The sequence below is a fragment of the Ranitomeya variabilis genome, chromosome 2, assembly GCF_051348905.1.
Source record: "Ranitomeya variabilis isolate aRanVar5 chromosome 2, aRanVar5.hap1, whole genome shotgun sequence".
In the NCBI taxonomy this organism is placed as follows: domain Eukaryota; kingdom Metazoa; phylum Chordata; class Amphibia; order Anura; family Dendrobatidae; genus Ranitomeya; species Ranitomeya variabilis.
In genome coordinates, this window is record NC_135233.1 from 761,069,581 (window position 1) to 761,093,120 (window position 23,540).

The window sequence follows — 23,540 nt, forward strand, 5'->3', positions numbered from 1 at the left end:
ATAATCAGACATGTTGAGAATGTGGGCGATGCGGCGGTCGTTTCTCAGGCACTGCAGCATGTAATCCACCATGTGCTGAAGACTGCCAACTGTCCAAGAAACGCTGTCCCCTGCTGGAGGCGTGATCTCTGCCCGCTCGTCATCACCCCACCCTCGCTGTACACACTGAGTACTGGACAATTGTGTAACTCCCTCCTCTGGACGGATGTCTTCCTCCTCCATTGACTCCTCCTCATCCTCCTCACAAACTGTCCCCTGCCTACGCGTTTGTGAGGAACCACGTGGCGCTGACTGTCCAGAAGATGATGGAAATGCTGAATCCTCATCCTCCACCTCTTCCACAACATCATCCCTTAGCGCTTGCAGTGATTTTTCAAGCAGGCAGATAAGGGGGACAGTCATGCTGACTAGTGCATCATCTGCACTCGCCATCCGCGTGGAATAATCAAAGGGACGCAAAACCTGGCAGACGTCATTCATAGTGGCCCACTCTGTGGTTGTGAAGTCTGCACGGCGCTGACTGCGACTTCTTTGCGCCTGAAGCAGCTGGTACTCCATTACAGCTTGCTGCTGCTCACACAACTGCTCCAACATATGTAACGTGGAATTCCACCTGGTAGGTAGGTCACATATGATGCGATGTTCCGGCAGGCGGTGTCGGCGCTGCAGAGCCGCAATGCGCGCTTTTGCCGTGCTGGAACGCCGCAAGTGAGCACACTCTAGGCGGACCTTGTGCAGCAGTGCATCAAGATCCGGATAGTCCCTCAAAAAACTCTGCACGACCAAATTGAGCACATGTGCCAGACATGGGATGTGAGTGAGGTTGCCGAGGCCCAGAGCTGCCACCAGATTTCGGCCATTATCACACACTACCATGCCTGGCTGGAGATTCGCTGGCACAAACCACACATCGCTCTCCTGCTTGATGGCATTCCAGAGCTCCTGCGCTGTGTGGCTTTGATTCCCCAAATAAATTAATTTCAAGACGGCCTGTTGACGTTTGGCCACGGCTGTGCTCATGTCGGTCGTAACAGGTAAACGTTCATCACGGGTCCATGTGGAGGTGGACTGTGACGGCTCCTGCAGCGATGATTCTGAGGAACTGGTGTAAGAGGAGGAGTCAATGCGTACAGAATGGATTCCTGCAATCCTTGGAGTGGGCAGGACACGTCCTGCGCCACTCGCACGGTCTGTACCCGGCTCAACGACATTAACCCAATGGGCAGTGAGGGAAAGGTATCGCCCCTGTCCATGTTGACTGGTCCACGCATCGGTGGTGAGGTGGACCTTGCTACTGACGGCGTTCAGTAGCGCGTTTTTTATGTGTCCCTCCACATGCTTGTGCAGGGCAGGGACGGCTTGCCTGCTGAAGTAAAAGCGGCTGGGCACATTGTACTGTGGGACTGCCAATGACATCAAGTCACGGAAGCTGTCAGTCTCCACCAGCCTGAATGACAGCATTTCCAGTGACAGAAGTTTGGCAATGCCTGCAGTCAGAGCCTGTGCTCGTGGGTGGTTTGACGAGAAAGGCCGCCTTTTCTCCCATGCCTGTACTACCGATGGCTGTAGACTGGGCTGGGAGTGTGTGGATGACTGGGAAAGTGGTGCTGCGGGTGGAATTACAGCGGGTCTCTGGACAACAGGGCCAGAGGTTCTTCCACGGCGATCCTGGGAGGAAGCCGAACCAGCTGCGTGTGAGCTGGAGGAAGAGGCAACACGAGCTGAAGAGGTGGTAGCTGCCGCTGTTGGTTGGCCTAGCTCTTCAGTGTGTTTTTCTAACTCCGCCGGGTGCCTGGTGCGCACATGTTTCCACATGTTGGAGGTATTGAGGTTGCTGACATTTTTCCCTCTTTTGACTTTGTGATGACACACCTTGCCTTTGACATAGCAAATGTCATCTGCAACTGTGTCAAAAAAGGACCAGGCACTGCAAGTCTTGGGAGCGCCCTTTTTGGCTTTTGGAAGAGACATGCTCCTAACGGGTGCCAAAGCGGAGGCTGCAGGATCCGCAGTCTTCCCCCTCCCTCTCCCTCTTTGGGCCGTACGGGGAATCTCTTCCTCAGAGCTGCTCCCACCACCTTCCTGTCCCTCACGCCAAGATGGGTAAAGGACCTCATCATCTACACTACCCTCTGCCCCCAACTGCTCCTCCTGGGTAGTCTCAGCAGCACAGCACGCACCAGTAAGTGGCACCTGAGTGTCATCATCAGCTGATGCGGCCTGCGATGTGGTGAACGGAGCCACTGGCCCACCCGCCTCTTCAGAGGAAGAGAGAAAAAGCTGTTGGGCATCACTGCACCCTGCCTCTTCTTCCATTTCTCCAATGCTGCTTGGCTGGCCCCCTGTTTCCAAGCCAAGAGATTCAGAGAACAGAAGTAGAGACGGCTCCTGTCCTGGGCTCTCTGTCTGCCTGGGCAATTTGGCAGGTGGTGAAGAGACAGATGGCTGCTCTCCAGTGCTCTGTGTCTGAGAGGATGTGGCACTAATTGAAGTTGATGCATTAGCTGCCATCCATCCGAAAACGGCTTCAATTTGTTCTTCACGCAGCAGCGGTGTACGGCGCTCTGCGACAAAGCTGCGCATGAATGACTGTTCCCTGGTGAAAGTGGGTGCTGATGAGTCACCGGTGCCCGCAGCAGGCACAGAATCCCCACGTCCCCTCCCTGCTCCGCGCCCACGCCCACGCCCACGTGCCTTACTCACTGCCTTCTTCATCTTGGTTGACTGATAAAGATAAGCAGAAAAGTACTAACGGGTTTGTGTGCTTATTCCTGAACAACTCCTCCTAACAGGTATAAGAAACACTAATTTTCTAAAGTGTGGACTAGACTTTAATATGAGCTAATGTGGCCTACACAAATGTAAAGTGGTGTCACTGGTGTGTTTGGTGAACTGTATTATTTATTTATTTTTTGGGGGCTGAACTGACAACAGATAGAGCTGCAGTCACACGGAGACCGTGCAGACAGACGTAAACGGCGCTGCAAGGCCCAAAAACCCTCCTCTACCTTATCCTATGTAGTGTTTTTCCACAAGTTAGCTGGAGACGGGTGGAAAGACACTAATAGGAATTTTTTGAAAAAATGTGCAGCAGCCTGCACTACTTAAAACAAAATGAAAATTGATTTTGCGGTATGACGCAGTGAAGAACCCTGAGCTGGAGACAACCAGGCTATGGCTGCTCACAGACTACAGGGCGAGCTGCAGTCACACGGAGACCGTGCAGACAGCCGTAAACAGCGCTGCAAGGCCCAAAAACCCTCCTCTACGTTATCCTATGTAGTGTTTTTCCACAAATTAGCTGGAGACGGGTGGAAAGACACTAATAGGATTTTTTTGAAAAAATTAGCAGCAGACTACACTACTTGGAAAAAAAAAAAAAAAAGAACAGTATGAGGCAATGAACCACCCTCCCTGAACTGAATACAACCAGCTATGGATGGCCTATGTAGCTGCACTCAGACTAGAGAGTGGGCTGCACTCACACACACACACACACAGACCTTGCAGATCGCTGTGAAAACAGCGCTACAAGGCAAAAGCAAGGTGAATAGTAGGCGAACACAGCGGTTGCTAAATTAGCCTTTGGAAAGCACAAAGAAGCAAATCGCTATCTCTAAACTGTCCCTCAGTCAGCAAACAGCGTCCTGTCACTAACTGAATTCACAGCAGAGTGATCGCAAAATGGCGCCAGCGACTTTTAAACTGCATCATGACATCATTTCAGCAGCCAATCACAGCCATGCCAGTAGTTTCATGCCCTCCATGCTGAACAGGATGTGCCCACACTTGGAATCATTCTCATTGGATGAATTTGTGCAGTTTGAATCTGTGAACTTCCGATTCCGGTATCCGATACGCGGCAAGTATCGGAATTCCGATACCGCAAGTATCGGCCGATACCCGATACTTGCGGTATCGGAATGCTCAACACTAATTCTGTTGTTTCAGCGTTCCTTTTATTTTTTTGAGCAGTGTACATGGTGGGCCATTTATATGGATACATCTAATTAAAATGAGAATGGTTGGTGATATCAATTTCCTGTTTGTAGCACATTAGTATATGGGAGGGGGAAACTTTTCAAGATGGGTGGTGACCATGGCGGCCATTTTGAAGTTGGCCATTTTGGATCCAAGTTTATTTTTTTCAATAGGAAGAGGGTCATGTGCACACATCAAACATATTGAGAAGAACAACAATGGTGTGCTTGGTTTTAACATCACTTTATTCTTTCTTTTGATATTTACCATGGAGACCAGGATTGGGATAAGGAGCTATCCAGACCAGGATAGGCATGAGGAGCCACGCAAACCAGGATAGGGATGAGGAGCCATGAATAACAAGGTTAGGGAATTAGAAGCTGTACAGACCAGGATGAGGATAAAGAGCCATGCATACAAGGATAGGGATGAAGAGCCATGCATACAAGGATAGGGATGAGTAGCCATGCATACATGAACAGGGAGGAGGAGCCATGCATATCAGGATAGGGATGAAGGGCCATGCATACAAGGATAGGGATGAGGAGCCATGCATACAAGGAAAGGAATGAAGAGCCACACATACGAGGATAGGGATGAGGAGTCATGCAGACCAGGATTGGGATGAGGAGCCATGCACCCCAGGATAGGGATGAGGAGCCATGCATACCAGGATAGGGATGAGGAGCATGCATACAAGCATAGGGATGAGGATCCATGCATACAAGGATAGGGATAAAGAGCCATGCATACAATGATACGGATGAGGAGCCATGCATACCAGGATAGGGATGAGGAGGCCATGCATACCAGGAAAGGGTTGAGGAGCCATGCATACCAGGATAGGGATGAGGAGCCATGCATACCAGGATAGGGATGAGGAGCCATGCATACAAGCATAGGGATGAGGATCCATGCATAGAAGGATAGGGATGAAGAGCCATGCATACAATGATAGGGATGAGGAGCCATGCACACCAGGATAGGGATGAAGAGGCCATGCATACGAGGAAAGGGTTGAGGAGCCATGCAGACCAGGATAAGGATGAGGATCCATGCATACAAGGATGGGCATGAGGGGACAATGCATACCCAGCTTATAATCGAGTCAATAAGTTTTCCCAGTTTTTTGTGGTAAAATTAGGTGCCTTGGCTTATACTCTGGTCGGCTTATACTCGAGTATATACGGCATATTTGTTTTTTCATACGTAATAACTAGGGTTGAGCGACTTTCATTTTTTTAAGATCGAGTAGGGTTTTGGGAAACCCGATTTTGTCCAGAGTCGAGTCGAGTGCAGTCGGCCGATTATCGCTAAAAGTCGGGGATCGACCGAAACACGAAACCCAATGCAAGTCAATGGGGAAGCATAGTCGGCAGTGAGTGGAGGCCAGGAAAACACCTACAGTGCCCATTTTAATGCCAAAAACATCCATTCTTGTTTCTGAAGCTTGCCAATCTTAATTAACTGTATAATAATAGTTGGGCATAGGGAATTGGGGGAAAGTTGTGGGGGGAGTAGGGCTGGCTCAAGTTTTTCGTGGGCCCAGGAAATGCGGACTACGTCACGGCGGTGTTGCAGGGAAAGGTAAGTATTTAAACGTTGCAAGTGCTGTGATCCTGAGCAAGCAGGGGGGGGCCCACTCGTTCGCATTGCCACTGGCACAGGGCCCCTCAAAGTACGGCGGTGTGTTTGCATGGCGGGGGCGCCTCCCACCAGCAGCGACACTTTTGCGTACTCTGAGGGGCCCTGTGCCAGTGACGTCGCCAACGAGTATGCCCCCCCACCTGATGAAGGAACCTGCACTTTCATCTGCACCTTCCTCTTTGTCCCTGTGTAAGGTGGTATAACATGCGGGAAGGGGAACCTTACTTTCAGCAGGGTCAGATTCTGGCTGTGTAGAGTACAAGGGGAATGTAGTGGTCTAGGTCAATGTACCAGCAGACTCATTTAGCAGTGGCTGGGCAATGGGCAGGATGAGGAGGAAACAGATATAGGGCCAAAGAATAAAGTAGGCTACATGCAGTTCAAAATTGGTAACAGGACTAAACAGGCGGCATTGCTTTGTTCAGTGGAGTAGCAAACCCAAGAGCAGCAGACACTGTTTCAAGGGCCTAACCACACTAGTAGGCCAAATGCAGTTTAATATCTGATAGTATAGGGCGAAAGCCAGAATGTGGAAGCTCAGCTTTGTTCAGTTGAGGACAACACCAGGGAGGGGCAGACACCTTTAGTAGGCCGGAAAAGCCTATTGCATTTTTTAAAATGGTAATTTGGAGCAGAAGGTTGAAGCTCAGCTTTATTTAGTTGAGGACAACACCAGGCAGGGGCACACAGACAGACACCTTTAGTAGGCCGGAAAAGCCTATTGCATTTTTTAAAATGGTAATTTAGAGCAGAAGGTTGAAGCTCAGCTTTATTTAGTTGAGGGCAACACCAGGGAGGGGCAGAAGCCGTTAGTAGGCCCTAACCACCATTTTTTTTTTTTAAAACCACTTAATGAGAGCCGGAAGGTTGAAGCTCAGCTTTATTTAGTTGAGGACAACACCAGGCAGGGGCACACAGACAGACACCTTTAGTAGGCCGGAAAAGCCTATTGCATTTTTTAAAATGGTAATTTGGAGCAGAAGGTTGAAGCTCAGCTTTATTTAGTTGAGGACAACACCAGGGAGGGGCAGAAGCCGTTAGTAGGCCCTAACCACCATTTTTTTTTTTAAAACCACTTAATGAGAGCCGGAAGGTTGAAGCTCAGCTTTATTTAGTTGAGGACAACACCAGGGAGGGGCAGAAGCCGTTAGTAGGCCCTAACCACCATTTTTTTTTTTTAAAACCACTTAATGAGAGCCGGAAGGTTGAAGCTCAGCTTTATTTAGTTGAGGACAACACCAGGCAGGGGCACACAGACAGACACCTTTAGTAGGCCGGAAAAGCCTATTGCATTTTTTAAAATGGTAATTTGGAGCAGAAGGTTGAAGCTCAGCTTTATTTAGTTGAGGACAACACCAGGGAGGGGCAGAAGCCGTTAGTAGGCCCTAACCACCATTTTTTTTTTTAAAACCACTTAATGAGAGCCGGAAGGTTGAAGCTCAGCTTTATTTAGTTGAGGACAACACCAGGGAGGGGCAGAAGCCGTTAGTAGGCCCTAACCACCATTTTTTTTTTTAAAAACCACTTAATGAGAGCCGGAAGGTTGAAGCTCAGCTTTATTTAGTTGAGGACAACACCAGGCAGGGGCACACAGACAGACACCTTTAGTAGGCCGGAAAAGCCTATTGCATTTTTTAAAATGGTAATTTGGAGCAGAAGGTTGAAGCTCAGCTTTATTTAGTTGAGGACAACACCAGGCAGGGGCACACAGACAGACACCTTTAGTAGGCCGGAAAAGCCTATTGCATTTTTTAAAATGGTAATTTGGAGCAGAAGGTTGAAGCTCAGCTTTATTTAGTTGAGGACAACACCAGGGAGGGGCAGAAGCCGTTAGTAGGCCCTAACCAAAGTTGAAGGCCAAATGCAGTTTAATTTCTGATACTATAGGCCGAAAGCCAGAAGGTGGAAGCTCCGATTTAGACAGTGGAGGACAATTTGAATTAGGGACTGCAGACAGACTTAGTAGGCTGTCCCCTGTGGACCATGCATCCACCACATTAACCCATTGCGCCGTAATGGACACGTAATCTTCCGTGGCCATGCCTACAGGTCCATGCGTCTGTTGTCAGGTGCACCTTTGTACTCACAGATTGCCAGAGTGCATGGACAATGCGGTCTTCTACATGCTGGTGGAGGGTTGGGATGGCTTTTCTCGCAAAAGAAGTGTCGACTGGTTAGCTTGTAGCGTGGTACAGCGTAGTCCATCATGGCCTTATTAATAGTAAATAAAATATATAACTAGGCTCTATGAACTTTTAAATAGGTTCCAGGGGTACACGGGCAGCATTGGTGTGGTCAGTGGAGGAGTATTGCAAGTAGGGGCTGCAGACAGGCTATCAAAGGCCTAAAATAACAAACAGTAGGCAGTCATGGCAGTTTTACATCGGTTACGTGGATACACAGGCAGGCACTCCAGGCAGCATTGTGGTCAGTGGAGGAGTATTGCAAGTAGGGGCCGCAGACAGGCTATCAAAGGCCTAAAATAACAAACAATAGGCTCATTGCAGTTTTACAGCGGTTACATGGATAGACGGGCAGGCAGCTTGGTGGTGAGTGGAGGAGTATTTAAAGTAGGGACCGCAGACAGGCTATCAAAGGCCTAACATAACAAACAATAGGCTCATGGCAGTTTTACAGCGGTTACATGGATACACGGGCAGGCAGCTTGGTGGTCAGTGGAGGAGTATTTAAAGTAGGGACCGCAGACAGGCTTCAAAGGCCTAACATAAGAAAATGGGCTGGCTGTAGGCACTTTATAATTGGTTCCAGGGGTACACGGGCAGCAGTGGTCTGGCCAGTGGAGGACTAGTGGAAGGAGGGACCGCAGACAGGCTTCAAAGGCCTAACATAAAAAAATGGGCTGGCTGTAGGCACTTTATAATTGGTTCCAGGGGTACACGGGCAGCAGTGGTCTGGCCAGTGGAGGACTAGTGGAAGGAGGGACCGCAGACAGGCTTCAAAGGCCTAACATAAAAAAATGGGCTGGCTGTAGGCACTTTATAATTGGTTCCAGGGGTACACGGGCAGCAGTGGTCTGGCCAGTGGAGGACTAGTGGAAGGAGGGACCGCAGACAGGCTTCAAAGGCCTAACATAAAAAAATGGGCTGGCTGTAGGCACTTTATAATTGGTTCCAGGGGTACACGGGCAGCAGTGGTCTGGCCAGTGGAGGACTAGTGGAAGGAGGGACCGCAGACAGGCTTCAAAGGCCTAACATAAAAAAATGGGCTGGCTGTAGGCACTTTATAATTGGTTCCAGGGGTACACGGGCAGCAGTGGTCTGGTCAGTGGAGGACTAGTGGAAGGAGGGACCGCAGACAGGCTTCAAAGGCCTAACATAAAAAAATGGGCTGGCTGTAGGCACTTTATAATTGGTTCCAGGGGTACACGGGCAGCAGTGGTCTGGTCAGTGGAGGACTAGTGGAAGGAGGGACCGCAGACAGGCTTCAAAGGCCTAAAATAACAAACAATAGGCTCATGGCAGTTTTACAGCGGTTACATGGATACACGGGCAGCTTGGTGGTGAGTGGAGGAGTAGTGCAAGGAGTGTCTGTCCCAGTACTCCCAAAATATAAATAGATGTTAATGTCTCGCAAAACAACCAAAACAAAAAAAAAGGTGGCATACTTAGGTACAGGGGTGGGCTCATCTGCTGAGTTTCTGACATAGTAATTTGGCAGTAACTATTTAATGGTGCCAATATAGGACACAGACACAGACTACTTTAAGTTGCATCATAGATGTCTACAAATTTGTATTGTCAGTGCCAGACATTGAATGATGTCAGCGAATAGACTAAAGATTGGTGGAGCTGTGCGACATAATTTTGCATGTGGTAGAGCACATTTTGAGCTGGGGTACGGGGGGAACTCTCTAGAGGCCGGCGGGACTGCCCCAGGGCCCCTCATGTTACAACGGTGTGTCTGACGTTGGGTGCGCACCACCACCGCCAGAGACACTACATTGTACTATGAGGGACCCAGTAGCAATGCCGTCAACCAAAAGCGAGCACACCCACCTCTTCAGACAAACAGCAGTCTCACGGGTGCTTGCGCCAAGTCGCGATACCACGGCCCCGTGTGGGGAGTTTGGCCATTTAGGGAGGTGTAAACATGTCGTATGCTGTACAATCAGCTGCAGCAAATTAGACATTAGAAAAGTAATTCACAGGCAAGAGCCTTTCATAGGAAAGCTAGGTGTCGGCCGGGCAAGGTGGGGCAAAAGATTTCGAAATCCAGTTGTGGTTCATTTTAATGAATGTTAGATCGTCAACATTTTGGGTAGCCAGACGAGTCCTTTTTTCGGTTAATATTGAACCTGCAGCACTGAATACTCTTTCTGATAGGACACTTGCTGCCGGGCAAGCAAGCTCCTGCAATGCATATTCTGCCAATTCTGGCCAGGTGTCTAATTTGGAGGCCCAGTAATCAAATGGGAATGACGGTTGAGGGAGAACATCGATAAGGGATGAAAAATAGTTAGTAACCATACTGGACAAATGTTGTCTCCTGTCACTTTCAATTGATGCAGCAGTACCTGTCCTGTCTGCGGTCATAGCAAAATCACTCCACAACCTGGTCAGAAAACCCCTCTGTCCAACGCCACTTCTGATGTGTGCACCCCTAACACTCCTAGTCTGCTGCCCCCTGGAGCTCGTGTGAGAACGATCACGTGCGCTGTGTGCTGGGAATGCCTGAAGCAAACGGTCAACAAGAGTTGATTGTTTGGTTGCTAATATTAGTTCCAAGTTCTCATGTGGCATAATATTTTGCAATTTGCCTTTATAGCGTGGATCAAGGAGGCAGGCCAACCAGTAATCGTCATCGTTCATCATTTTCGTAATGCGTGTGTCCCTTTTTAGGATACGTAAGGCATAATCCGCCATGTGGGCCAAAGTTCCAGTTGTCAAATCTCCGGTTGTGATTGGTTGAGGGGCAGTTGCAGGCAAATCTACGTCACTTGTGTCCCTCAAAAAACCAGAACCCGGCCGTGACACGCAACCAATTTCCTGTGCCCCCGGGAAAGGTTCGGCATTAAAAATATACTCATCCCCATCATCCTCCTCGTCCTCCACCTCCTCTTCGCCCGCTACCTCGTCCTGTACACTGCCCTGACCAGACAATGGCTGACTGTCATCAAGGCTTTCCTCTTCCTCTGGTGCAGACGCCTGCTCCTTTATGTGCGTCAAACTTTGCATCAGCAGACGCATTAGGGGGATGCTCATGCTTATTACGGCGTTGTCTGCACTAACCAGCCGTGTGCATTCCTCAAAACACTGAAGGACTTGACACATGTCTTGTATCTTAGACCACTGCACACCTGACAACTCCATGTCTGCCATCCTACTGCCTGCCCGTGTATCCTCCCACAAATAAATAACAGCACGCCTCTGTTCGCACAGTCTCTGAAGCATGTGCAGTGTTGAGTTCCACCTTGTTGCAATGTCTATGATTAGGCGATGCTGGGGAAGGTTCAAAGACCGCTGATAGGTCTGCATACGGCTGGCGTGTACAGGCGAACGTCGGATATGTGAGCAAAGTGCACGCACTTTGAGGAGCAGGTCGGAGAACCCAGGATAAGTTTTCAATAAGCACTGCACCACCAGGTTTAAGGTGTGAGCCAGGCAAGGAATGTGTTTCAGTTGGGAAAGGGAGATGGCAGCCATGAAATTCCTTCCGTTATCACTCACTACCTTGCCTGCCTCAAGATCTACTGTGCCCAGCCACGACTGCGTTTCTTGTTGCAAGAACTCGGACAGAACTTCCGCGGTGTGTCTGTTGTCGCCCAAGCACTTCATAGCCAATACAGCCTGCTGACGCTTGGCAGTAGCTGGCCCATAATGGGACAACTGGTGTGCAACAGTGTCATCTGCCGATGGAGTGGTTGGCAGACTGCGTTCTGTGGAAGAGCTGTAGCTTCTGCAGGAGGACGAGGAGGAGGAGGAGGAGGGGGTGCGAACGCCTACAGCCAACTGTTTCCTAGACCGTGGGCTAGGCACAACTGTCCCTAAATTGATGTCGCCTGTGGACCCTGCATCCACCACATTCACCCAGTGTGCCGTGATGGACACATAACGTCCCTGGCCATGCCTACTGGTCCATGCATCTGTAGTCAGGTGCACCTTTGTACTCACAGATTGCCTGAGTGCATGGACGATGCGCTGTTTAACATGCTGGTGCAGGGCTGGGATGGCTTTTCTGGAAAAAAAGTGTCGACTGGGTAGCTCGTATCGTGGTTCAGCGTACTCCATCAGGGCTTTGAAAGCTTCGCTTTCAACTAACCGGTAGGGCATCATCTCTAACGAGATTAGTCTAGCTATGTGGGCGTTAAAACACTGTGTACGCGGATGCGAGGATAAGTACTTCCTTTTTCTAACCAGAGTCTCATGTAGGGTGAGCTGGACTGGAGAGCTGGAGATCGTGGAACTTTCGGGTGTGCCGGTGTACATGGCAGACTGAGAGACGGTTGGAGACGGTATTGTTTCCGCCGGTGCCCTAGATGCAATATTTCCTCCTACAAAACTGGTGATTCCCTGACCCTGACTGCTTTTGGCTGGCAAAGAAACCTGCACAGATACTGCCGGTGGTGCGGAAAATGGTGGCCTTACAGTGACGGAAGGGATGTTGCGTTGCTGACTAGCTTCATTGGCCGAGGGTGCTACAACCTTGAGGGACGTTTGGTAGTTAGTCCAGGCTTGAAAATGCATGGTGGTTAAGTGTCTATGCATGCAACTAGTATTTAGACTTTTCAGATTCTGACCTCTGCTTAAGCTAGTTGAACATTTTTGACAGATGACTTTGCGCTGATCAGTTGGATGTTGTTTAAAAAAATGCCAGACTGCACTCTTCCTAGACTCGGATCCCTTTTCAGGGATTGCAGACTGAGCTTTAACCGGATGGCAACGCTGTGCTCCAACAGGTTTTGGCTTTGACACGCGTTTTGGGCCAGATACGGGCCCGGCAGATGGAACCTGTTGCGATGTTGATGCCTGCTGCGGCCCCTCCTCCACCTCCGCTTCTGAACTACTGCCGCCTGCACCCTGTTCCCCCAATGGCTGCCAATCGGGGTCAATAACTGGGTCATCTATTACCTCCTCTTCGAGCTCGTGTGCAACTTCGTCTGTGTCACTGTGTCGGTCGGTGGTATAGCGTTCGTGGCGGGGCAACATAGTCTCATCAGGGTCTGATTGTGGATCTGTACCCTGAGAGGGCAATGTGGTGGTCTGAGTCAAAGGAGCAGCATAGTACTCTGGCTGTGGCTGTGCATCAGTGCACTCCATGTCAGAATATACTTGTAATGGGCATGGCCTGTTAAATGTTTCACTTTCTAAGCCAGGCACGGTATGTGTAAAGAGCTCCATGGAGTGACCCGTTGTGTCGCCTGCTGCATCCTTCTCTCTTGTTGTAGTTTTTGCTGAGGAGGACAAGGAAGCGACTTGTCCCTGACCGTGAACATCCACAAGCGACGCGCTGCTTTTACATTTACCAGTTTCGGAAGAGGAGGCAAAAGAGCTAGAGGCTGAGTCTGCAATGTAAGCCAAAACTTGCTGTTGCTGCTCCGCCTTTAAAAGCGGTTTTCCTACTCCCAGAAAAGAGAGCGTTCGAGGCCTTGTGTAGCCTGACGACGAAACTGGCTCCACAGCTCCAGACTTAGGTGGAATATTTTTATCCCCACGACCACCTGATGCTCCACTACCACTACCATCATTACCAGCTGACAATGAACGCCCACGACGACCTCTTGCACCAGACTTCCTCATTGTTTTAAAATCTTAACCAAAGTAACTTTATTTGTTGCTGTCAAACAACTTACACGGTGAGCTATAACTTCAGTATGATTTCAATATCCCTTAACAGGTTGGTGAGACCACAAGGAAAATCAGGCACAATGTTACACACTCTGTTTTCTGTGGCACAAAATCACAGAGATGACACACACGCAGGACTGTCACTCAAGCACTAATGTCAATATTAATCTCCCACCTAATTTATTTATTTTTTTTTCTCAGGGAGACTTTAGAAACCAAATAATATTAAAAAAAAAAAAAAAAAAAAGGCTTTCTATGGCCCACAATTAGAGAGAGAGAGGTGGCACGCCCAGGAGTCAAGACTGGCGCACAAGCTGAAAGGGCAATATTACACTCCCACTGTTTTTTTAAGTTTTTTTTTATTTCAGGGAGACTTTAGAAACCAAATAATATTAAAAAAAAAAAAAAAAGTAAAAATAGGCTTTCTATAGCCCACTGAATGAGAGAGAGAGGTGGCACACCCAGGAGTCAAGACTGGCACACAAGCTGAAAGGGCAATATTACTCTCCCACTGTTTTTTTATGTATTTTTTGTTTTTTAAAGGAGACTTTAGAAACCCAATAATATTTAAAAAAAAATAAATAAATAGGCTTTCTATGGCCCACTGAATGAGAGGGAGAGAGGTGGCACACCCAGGAGTCAAGCCTGGCACACAAGCTGAAAGGGCAATATTACTCTCCCACTGTTTTTTCATGTATTTTTTGTTTTTTAAGGGAGACTTTAGAAACCCAATAATATTTTTAAAAAAAAATAAATAGGCTTTCTATGGCCCACTGAATGAGAGGGAGAGAGGTGGCACACCCAGGAGTCAAGACTGGCACACAAGCTGAAAGGGCAATATTACTCTCCCACTGTTTTTTTATGTATTTTTTGTTTTTTCAGGGAGACTTTAGAAACCAAATAATATTAAAAAAACCAAAAAAAAAAATAGCCTTTCTATGGCCCACTGAATGAGAGAGAGAGGTGGCACACCCAGGAGTCAAGACTGGCACACAAGCTGAAAGGGCAATATTACTCTCCCACTGTTTTTTTATGTATTTTTTGTTTTTTAAGGGAGACTTTAGAAACCCAATAATATTTAAAAAAAAAAATAAATAGGCTTTCTATGGCCCACTGAATGAGAGGGAGAGAGGTGGCACACCCAGGAGTCAAGACTGGCACACAAGCTGAAAGGGCAATATTACTCTCCCACTGTTTTTTTATGTATTTTTTGTTTTTTAAGGGAGACTTTAGAAACCCAATAATATTTTTTAAAAAAATAAATAGGCTTTCTATGGCCCACTGAATGAGAGGGAGAGAGGTGGCACACCCAGGAGTCAAGCCTGGCACACAAGCTGAAAGGGCAATATTACTCTCCCACTGTTTTTTTATGTATTTTTTGTTTTTTAAGGGAGACTTTAGAAACCCAATAATATTTTAAAAAATAAATAAATAGGCTTTCTATGGCCCACTGAATGAGAGGGAGAGAGGTGGCACACCCAGGAGTCAAGCCTGGCACACAAGCTGAAAGGGCAATATTACTCTCCCACTGTTTTTTTATGTATTTTTTTGTTTTTTAAGGGAGACTTTAGAAACCCAATAATATTAAAAAAAATAAATAAATAGGCTTTCTATGGCCCACTGAATGAGAGGGAGAGAGGTGGCACACCCAGGAGTCAAGACTGGCACACAAGCTGAAAGGGCAATATTACTCTCCCACTGTTTTTTTATGTATTTTTTGTTTTTTAAGGGAGACTTTAGAAACCCAATAATATTTAAAAAAATAAATAAATAGGCTTTCTATGGCCCACTGAATGAGAGGGAGAGAGGTGGCACACCCAGGAGTCAAGCCGGGCACACAAGCTGAAAGGGCAATATTACTCTCCCACTGTTTTTTTATGTATTTTTTGTTTTTTAAGGGAGACTTTAGAAACCCAATAATATTTAAAAAAAATAGGCTTTCTATGGCCCACTGAATGAGAGGGAGAGAGGTGGCACACCCAGGAGTCAAGACTGGCACACAAGCTGAAAGGGCAATATTACTCTCCCACTGTTTTTTTATGTTTTTGTTTTTTTTTCAGGGAGACTTTAGAAACCAAATAATATTAAAAAAACCAAAAAAAAAAATAGCCTTTCTATGGCCCACTGAATGAGAGAGAGAGGTGGCACACCCAGGAGTCAAGACTGGCACACAAGCTGAAAGGGCAATATTACTCTCCCACTGTTTTTTTATGTATTTTTTGTTTTTTAAGGGAGACTTTAGAAACCCAATAATATTTAAAAAAAAAAAAAATAGGCTTACTATGGCCCACTGAATGAGAGGGAGAGAGGTGGCACACCCAGGAGTCAAGACTGGCACACAAGCTGAAAGGGCAATATTACTCTCCCACTGTTTTTTTATGTATTTTTTGTTTTTTAAGGGAGACTTTAGAAACCCAATAATATAAAAAAAAAAAATAAATAGGCTTTCTATGGCCCACTGAATGAGAGGGAGAGAGGTGGCACACCCAGGAGTCAAGCCTGGCACACAAGCTGAAAGGGCAATATTACTCTCCCACTGTTTTTTTATGTATTTTTTGTTGTTTAAGGGAGACTTTAGAAACCCAATAATATTTAAAAAAATAAATAAATAGGCTTTCTATGGCCCACTGAATGAGAGGGAGAGAGGTGGCACACCCAGGAGTCAAGACTGGCACACAAGCTGAAAGGGCAATATTACTCTCCCACTGTTTTTTTATGTATTTTTTGTTTTTTAAGGGAGACTTTAGAAACCCAATAATATTTTTTTAAAAAAATAAATAGGCTTTCTATGGCCCACTGAATGAGAGGGAGAGAGGTGGCACACCCAGGAGTCAAGACTGGCACACAAGCTGAAAGGGCAATATTACTCTCCCACTGTTTTTTTATGTTTTTTTTTTTTTTCAGGGAGACTTTAGAAACCAAATAATATTAAAAAAAACAAAAAAAAAATAGCCTTTCTATGGCCCACTGAATGAGAGAGAGAGGTGGCACACCCAGGAGTCAAGCCTGGCACACAAGCTGAAAGGGCAATATTACTCTCCCACTGTTTTTTTATGTATTTTTTGTTTTTTAAGGGAGACTTTAGAAACCCAATAATATTTAAAAAAAAAAATAAATAGGCTTTCTATGGCCCACTGAATGAGAGGGAGAGAGGTGGCACACCCAGGAGTCAAGACTGGCACACAAGCTGAAAGGGCAATATTACTCTCCCACTGTTTTTTTAGGTATTTTTTTTTTTTCAGGGAGACTTTAGAAACCAAATAATATTAAAAAAAAAAAAAAAAAAATAGGCTTTCTATAGCCCACTGAATGAGAGATAGCACACACAGCAGTGGCACACAAGCCCTGACTGAGGCCAATATTTTTCTCCCACTGATTGATGTAGTGTTTTTGTGTTGAGGTAGAATTTAGAACACAAATCACGGAAAAAATAAATAGGCTTTCTATGGCCCACTCAGTGAGAGATGGCACACACAGGGATGGCACTGTAGCAGAAATGCAAATCTTAATCTCCCACAAAAAAAAAAAAAAAAACAGGGACTGTCCTACAATTACTATCTCCCTGTAGTAATCTAAGCCAGGTATGGCAGGCAGCAATAGGAGTGGACTGATGCACAAATTAAATAAAAAGTGTGGACAAACAAAAAAGATAGCTGTGCAGAAAGGAAGGAACAAGAGGATATGTGCTTTGAAAAAAGCAGTTGGTTTCCACAGTGGCGTACACACAGCAATACAGCTATCATGGAGCCTTCTAGGGCAGCCCAATGAGCTACAGCGCTGAGGGGAAAAAAAAAAAAAATAGCTTCCACAGTCCCTGCACACCGAAGGTGGTGTTGGACAGTGGAAATCGCTGCAGCACAAGCGGTTTGGTGGTTAGTGGACCCTGCCTAACGCTCTCCCTGCTTCTGACGAAGCGGCAGCAACCTGTCCCTAAGCTCAGATCAGCAGCAGTAAGATGGCGGTCGGCGGGAACGCCCCTTTATAGCCCCTGTGACGCCGCAGACAGCAAGCCAATCACTGCAATGCCCTTCTCTAAGATGGTGGGGACCAGGATCTATGTCATCACGCTGCCCACACTCTGCGTTCACCTTCATTGGCTGAGAAATGGCGCTTTTCGCGTCATTGAAACGCGACTTTGGCGCGAAAGTCGCGTACCGCATGGCCGACAAGCACAGGGGTCGGATCGGGTTTCATGAGACGCCGACTTAGCCAAAAGTCGGCGACTTTTGAAAATGATCGACCCGTTTCGCTCAACCCTAGTAATAACAATATAAAAAATACATTTAATGATATTCACTCTACAGGTTTCTTTCTTCTACCAGTTTTTCTCATACAATGTTCAAACCTTTATATACTTATCAGTATTAGACCACATTTACACATTTAGTATTTGGTGAGATTTTTACCTCAGTATTTGTAAGCCAAAACCAGGAGTGGAACAATTAGAGGAAAAGTATAATAGAAACATGTCACCACTTCTGGATTTTTCACCCACTCCTGGTTTTGGCTTACAAATAATAATCTAAATAACTGCCCAAAATACTGAAAGAGGCCTTAAAGGGTTTTTTTACTTTTAGAAACATGTAACACAACAGATTAGATTGTAATAAAAAGACAGTTAACAGACAGTACTTACCCTCCCATCGTACACCTTTGACTCTCCACAACCCACCCTGCTACTGTTTGGGTGTTTGTCCACAGCTGAGATGTCATGTTGACAACAGTAGAGCCACTGAGCTTAGTGATTGGCGGCAGAAGTGATGCACATTCAAGAGTAGTCACTGTTGTACCCAAAATATAGACATCAAAGCACGGAAGGGTAAGAACTATTTGTAATTGTTAATTTAATACTATCTGATCGGTTGGGGTCAACTTTTTCTAGAAGTGGAAAACTCCTTTCAAAATATGCCTTCGAATTTTCAGGTTTGATTTTCTATATGCTATTTTAACTGATATTTGCTTTCTAAAAATTATTTCTATATATTTCCAAAATTCATAATTGTTCCTTAACAGATGTTATCTTTTAAAAATAGTACACCATTTTCAAATGAAGACTTTTATAGTGCTTTTCTTCATATTTATTGAAAAATAAAGATTTCTACATTTATAAAGATTGATTGCACAGCCCTAAAATGTGTTAACGGATCTGACAGCCCAAACCATCACCAGTCATGAGAATGAAGTGGATATAACTCTTAGGGGAGCACTACATTTGGTGGTATACCACCAAAAGCTGTGGCTTCTACATTTTCATAAGTAGACCATATGGCTCTTTAACCCCTTCCCGACATGTGACGGTATAGTACGTCACATGTCGGGACCCCCGCTTTGATGTGCGCTCCGGCGGTGAGCGCACATCAAAGTCGCGACATGTCAGCTGTTTTTTACAGCTGACATGTGCGCGCAATAGCGGCGGGTGAAATCGCGATCACCCGCCGCTATTAACTAGTTAAATGCCGCTGTCAAACTCAGACAGCGGCATTTAACTACCGCATCCGGCCGTGCGGCCGGATATGAGCGCATCGCCGACCCCCGTCACATGATCGGGGGTCGGCGATGTGTCAGGAAGGTAACCATAGAGGTCCTTGAGACCTCTATGGTTACTGATTGCCGGTGGCTGTGAGCGCCCCCCTGTGGTCAGCGCTCACAGCACACCTGCAAATCTGCTGTGTAGCAGCGATCTTATGATCACTGCTGCATAGCAGAGCCGATCGGGCTGTGCCTGCTTCTAGCCTCCCATGGAGGCTATAGAAGCATGGCAAAAGTAAAAAAAAAAAGTTTTTAAAAATGTGAAAAAAATAAAAAAAATATAAAAGTTTAAATCACCCCCCTTTCGCCCCAATCAAAATAAATCAATAAAAAAAAAAAACAACCTACACATATTTGGTATCGCCGCGTTCAGAATCGCCCGATCTATCAATAAAAAAAAAGCATTAACCTGATCGCTATATGGCGTAATGAGAAAAAAATTCGAAACGCCAGATTTACGTTTTTTTGGTCGCCACGACATTGCATTAAAATGCAATAACGGGCGATCAAAAGAACGTATCTACACCAAAATGCTATCATTAAAAACGCCAGCTCGGCACGCAAAAAATAAGCCCTCACCTGACCCCAGATCACGAAAAATGGAGACGCTACGAGTATCGGAAAATGGCGCAATTTTGTTTTGTTTTGTTTTTTGCAAAGTTTGGAATTTTTTTTCACCACTTAGGTGAAAAATAACCTAGTCATGTTAGGTGTCTATAAACTCGTAGTGACCTGGAGAATCATAATGGCAGGTCAGTTTTAGCATTTAGTGAACCTAGCAAAATAGGCAAGCAAAAAACAAGTGTGGGATTGCACTTTTTTTGCAATTTCACTGCACTTGGAATTTTTTTCCCGTTTTCTAGTACACGACATGCTAAAACCAATGATGTCGTTCAAAAGTACAACTCGTCCCGCAAAAAATAAGCCCTCACATGGCCAAATTGACGGAAAAATAAAAAAGTTATGGCTCTGGGAAGGAGGGGAGTGAAAAACGAAAATGGAAAAACGGAAAAAGCTCCGGGGGTGAAGGGGTTAAGGTATTCCTTCATAATATAACCCCTTTATCAGGAAACTTCATATAGCAGCAATATTCACTGTTGATTCACATTCAAAGCTTTACTTCCAAGCTTTATTTAGAAATATTGGATAATTTGAAACTTAAAAATATTGCAGAATTTATCTAATTTAGCTGATTAAATAAAAGTCAGAATAATTATGGCACTAATGGAGCTAAAGTTAAATGTCACTAATACTTAAGCAGAGAAATGTGTTTAATAAATATTCAGTCATTATATATTCTCAAATTAGAAAAGCAAATGTTGGATGATGAAGACAAAGGTACACTGAATACAAAATCCCTTCTAAACTACTCTTAAAGCCCCCATACACAATTAGATAGTTATTAACCGAATGATCATATTGCATGCATATTTCATAGTTAGATGTTCATTGTAACAATCTGTTCAGGTAAGAATCTGCAAAATACTATGTGATATCATACTTGTGAAGATATGTAACAAACTCATGGCTAATAATTGGTGGAAATATAGTCAGAAGCATTATTGTTTTTTTTTTTAGCTCTCTGTCGTTTGCATATTATTTTCCTTCCCATAGATTTCCATTGCTCAGAACACATCTGCATCTTAATAGAGTGGGCAAGTCCACCAAATATCTTTCATATTTCCTAGTAAATTGCATCCCCTGAAACATTTGTCTGAAACATTTGGGTAAATGCTATGAAGTTTTCCTGGGACATGGTATGTTCTGTAGAGAACTTTCAGGGAAGTCTCTACAAGAGATGTCTGGTGGCTACCTCTTGATAGTGTATAACAGCATCGCTGCCAGCTCTCCACAGACATAGTGAGGCCCAAATCCTCCTCCCATTGTACAATATATTTTAGTTTTTTATTATCATGTAGAGGGTTGATGGCTGAGTAGACTGATGATATTGTTCCCCTTCCAAGCAGGTCATTTAGACATTTTTGTTCAAAGCTTGAAGCATTGAAAGGGGACTTATTTGGAAAAATTTTTTTGCAAAGTGAAGGATCTGGTTTACATGCATGGCTTCTCTGATTGGGGGTTATATTTCTGAATACATTTTTGCCTTTTAAATAATGTGTTGAAAGGAGAGCAAAGGTGTTTTAATATGGAGATCCCTTTTAGCTTCCACCAGGGAAAGAGATGGGGCTTAAGACCAGGCAGAAACATTGGATTATTAAATAATGAGATTAGCGGGGAAGGGTTGGACTAAAATTGAAATTTGAATTAATTCTTCCAGAGTATTAGAGAGTGGGCTGTGAAAGGCACTGTGATAGTCAATCCCTGTGGAAGCTTTTCTGTAGTCCATATGAGACCTGGTAACAAGAATGGCTTTGTGAGAAATGACTCCAAGAGAACCCATCTAGGTTTGCTGGTATGTGAACATGTGTTAGTTAATTGGGCTACTTGGGCTGACTTAAAATGTAGTGCTAAGTTGAGCAAGTGTAGTCCTTCCAATCTCCGGTGATGAAACATAATTTTTTGTGAGATTCTAGGTGTCTTTCCTTGCCACACAAACTTGGAAATCATAGTATGTATATTAAGGAACGTTTTAGTTGGTATTGCAATTTGGATGGATCGGAATAGATATAAAAAGAGAGGTAATGATACCATTTTTACCACGTGTAGTCTTCCCAGCCAGGACAATGTCGAGGGGGACCACCTAGCTAAATCAGCCAGAAGATTCAATATAAGTGTGGTGTAGTTCCATTTGAATAGTGTCGACTTATTGGTTGTAAGGTTAATACCAAGGTAGTGAAGTAATGCTCCTTCCTTGTAAACTTAAATTGGAAGATTATATTGGTTTGCACATCTGTTGGAGTGTTTACGAATAATGCTTCAGATTTTTCTATATTTATCTTGAGACCTGAGATCAATTCAAAATCATGAAGGAGGGCGAACAGATTGGGAAGGGTGATATGAGGATTGGTTAAGGTTCAGAGGAGGACATCCGCAAAGAGACTGACTTTGCAATGATCTCCAAGGTTATCGGGGCCCGTTATGTTAGGGTTTCTCCTTATGGCTTCCACCAGGGGTTACATGGCTAGGGCAAAAAGGGCCGGTATAAAGAAGATCCTTGTCTAGTGCATCGCTGTATATTTATGGGGATTGGATGTGTTGATGGTAGCTTTAGATAAGCTGCAGGACTGTCATAATAACTGAACACAAGAGATGAGTTTGGGAGAGATGCCAAATTTGAATAGGACCATGAAAAGGTAGAGCCAGGATAAGGAATCAAAAGCCTTTCGATGTCCAAGGCCAACAACATGAGGGGCTTTTTGTGGTGGTTTGCTGAGTGAATAATATTTAGATTCCTCCTGATGTTATCTGGCGCTTGTCTCAAGGGTATGAAGCCAACTTGGTCATGGTGGATGAGAAAGGGTAGTAATTTATTAGTCCTACCAGTAATGACTGATGTGAACATTTTTAGGTCAATGTTTAATAGTGAAATGGGTCTAAAATTTTTGTTAGCAGATGGTCTCTTTTAGGTTCCGGGATCACGGTCACGTGTGCCACATAGAATTCAGGGGGCATCTGAGATCCATTTAGGAGTGAATTACAAAAACACTTAGTTTGGGTCATTAGTATCCCGCTGAATTTTTTTATAGTAAATTGCAGTAGGGCCATCTGTCATGATCTCTGCAGGCAGAGATCATAGCAAGCCTATAGAGGGACAAGCTCTCGGAAGATGGAACTATACTGACCATGAACTAAGCCTGCCGCGCAACTAGAAATAGCCAGGTAGCATTTCCTATTTATCGCTAGATGCCCAGCTCTGGCCTAAGACCTAAATAGCTAGCAGAGGGAAATATAAGACCTGGCTCACCTCTAGAGAAATATTCCAAAGAAGACAGTAGCCCCCCACATATAATGACGGTGAGTTCAGATGAAACAACAAACGCAGCAGGAAAATAGTCTTAGCAAATTTGAGGTCCGCTTACTAGATAGCAGAAGACAGATAGTATACTTTCATGGTCAGCAGAAAAACACTAACAAAACACCATCCAGAGATTACCTTAAACTCTGGCATTAACTCATAACGCCAGAGTAGCAATCCCTGATCAACGAGAGCTTTCCAGACACAGTAACAAAACTTCAGCTGTGAACTGGAACAAATAGGCAAAACAAAACATGGACAAAAGTCCAACTTATCTAGTAGTTGTCTAGAAGCAGGAACAAGCACTGAGAGGCATCAGATAACATTGTTGACCGGCAAGAAACCACCAGAGAAATGAGCTTAAATAGCGACACCCACTACTGATGGAACCAGGTGAAACAGGAAAGAGAATGACAAGTCCAATTCCACAAGCGGCCACCGGGGGAGCCCAGAATCCAAATTCACAACAGTACCCCCCCCTCAAGGAGGGGGCACCGAACCCTCACCAGATCCACCAGGGCGACCAGGATGAGCCCTATGGAAGGCACGAACAAGATCAGAAGCATGAACATCAGATGCATTGACCCAAGAATTATCCTCCTGGCCGTAACCCTTCCAGTTGACCAGATACTGGAGTCTCCGTCTGGAAACACGAGAGTCCA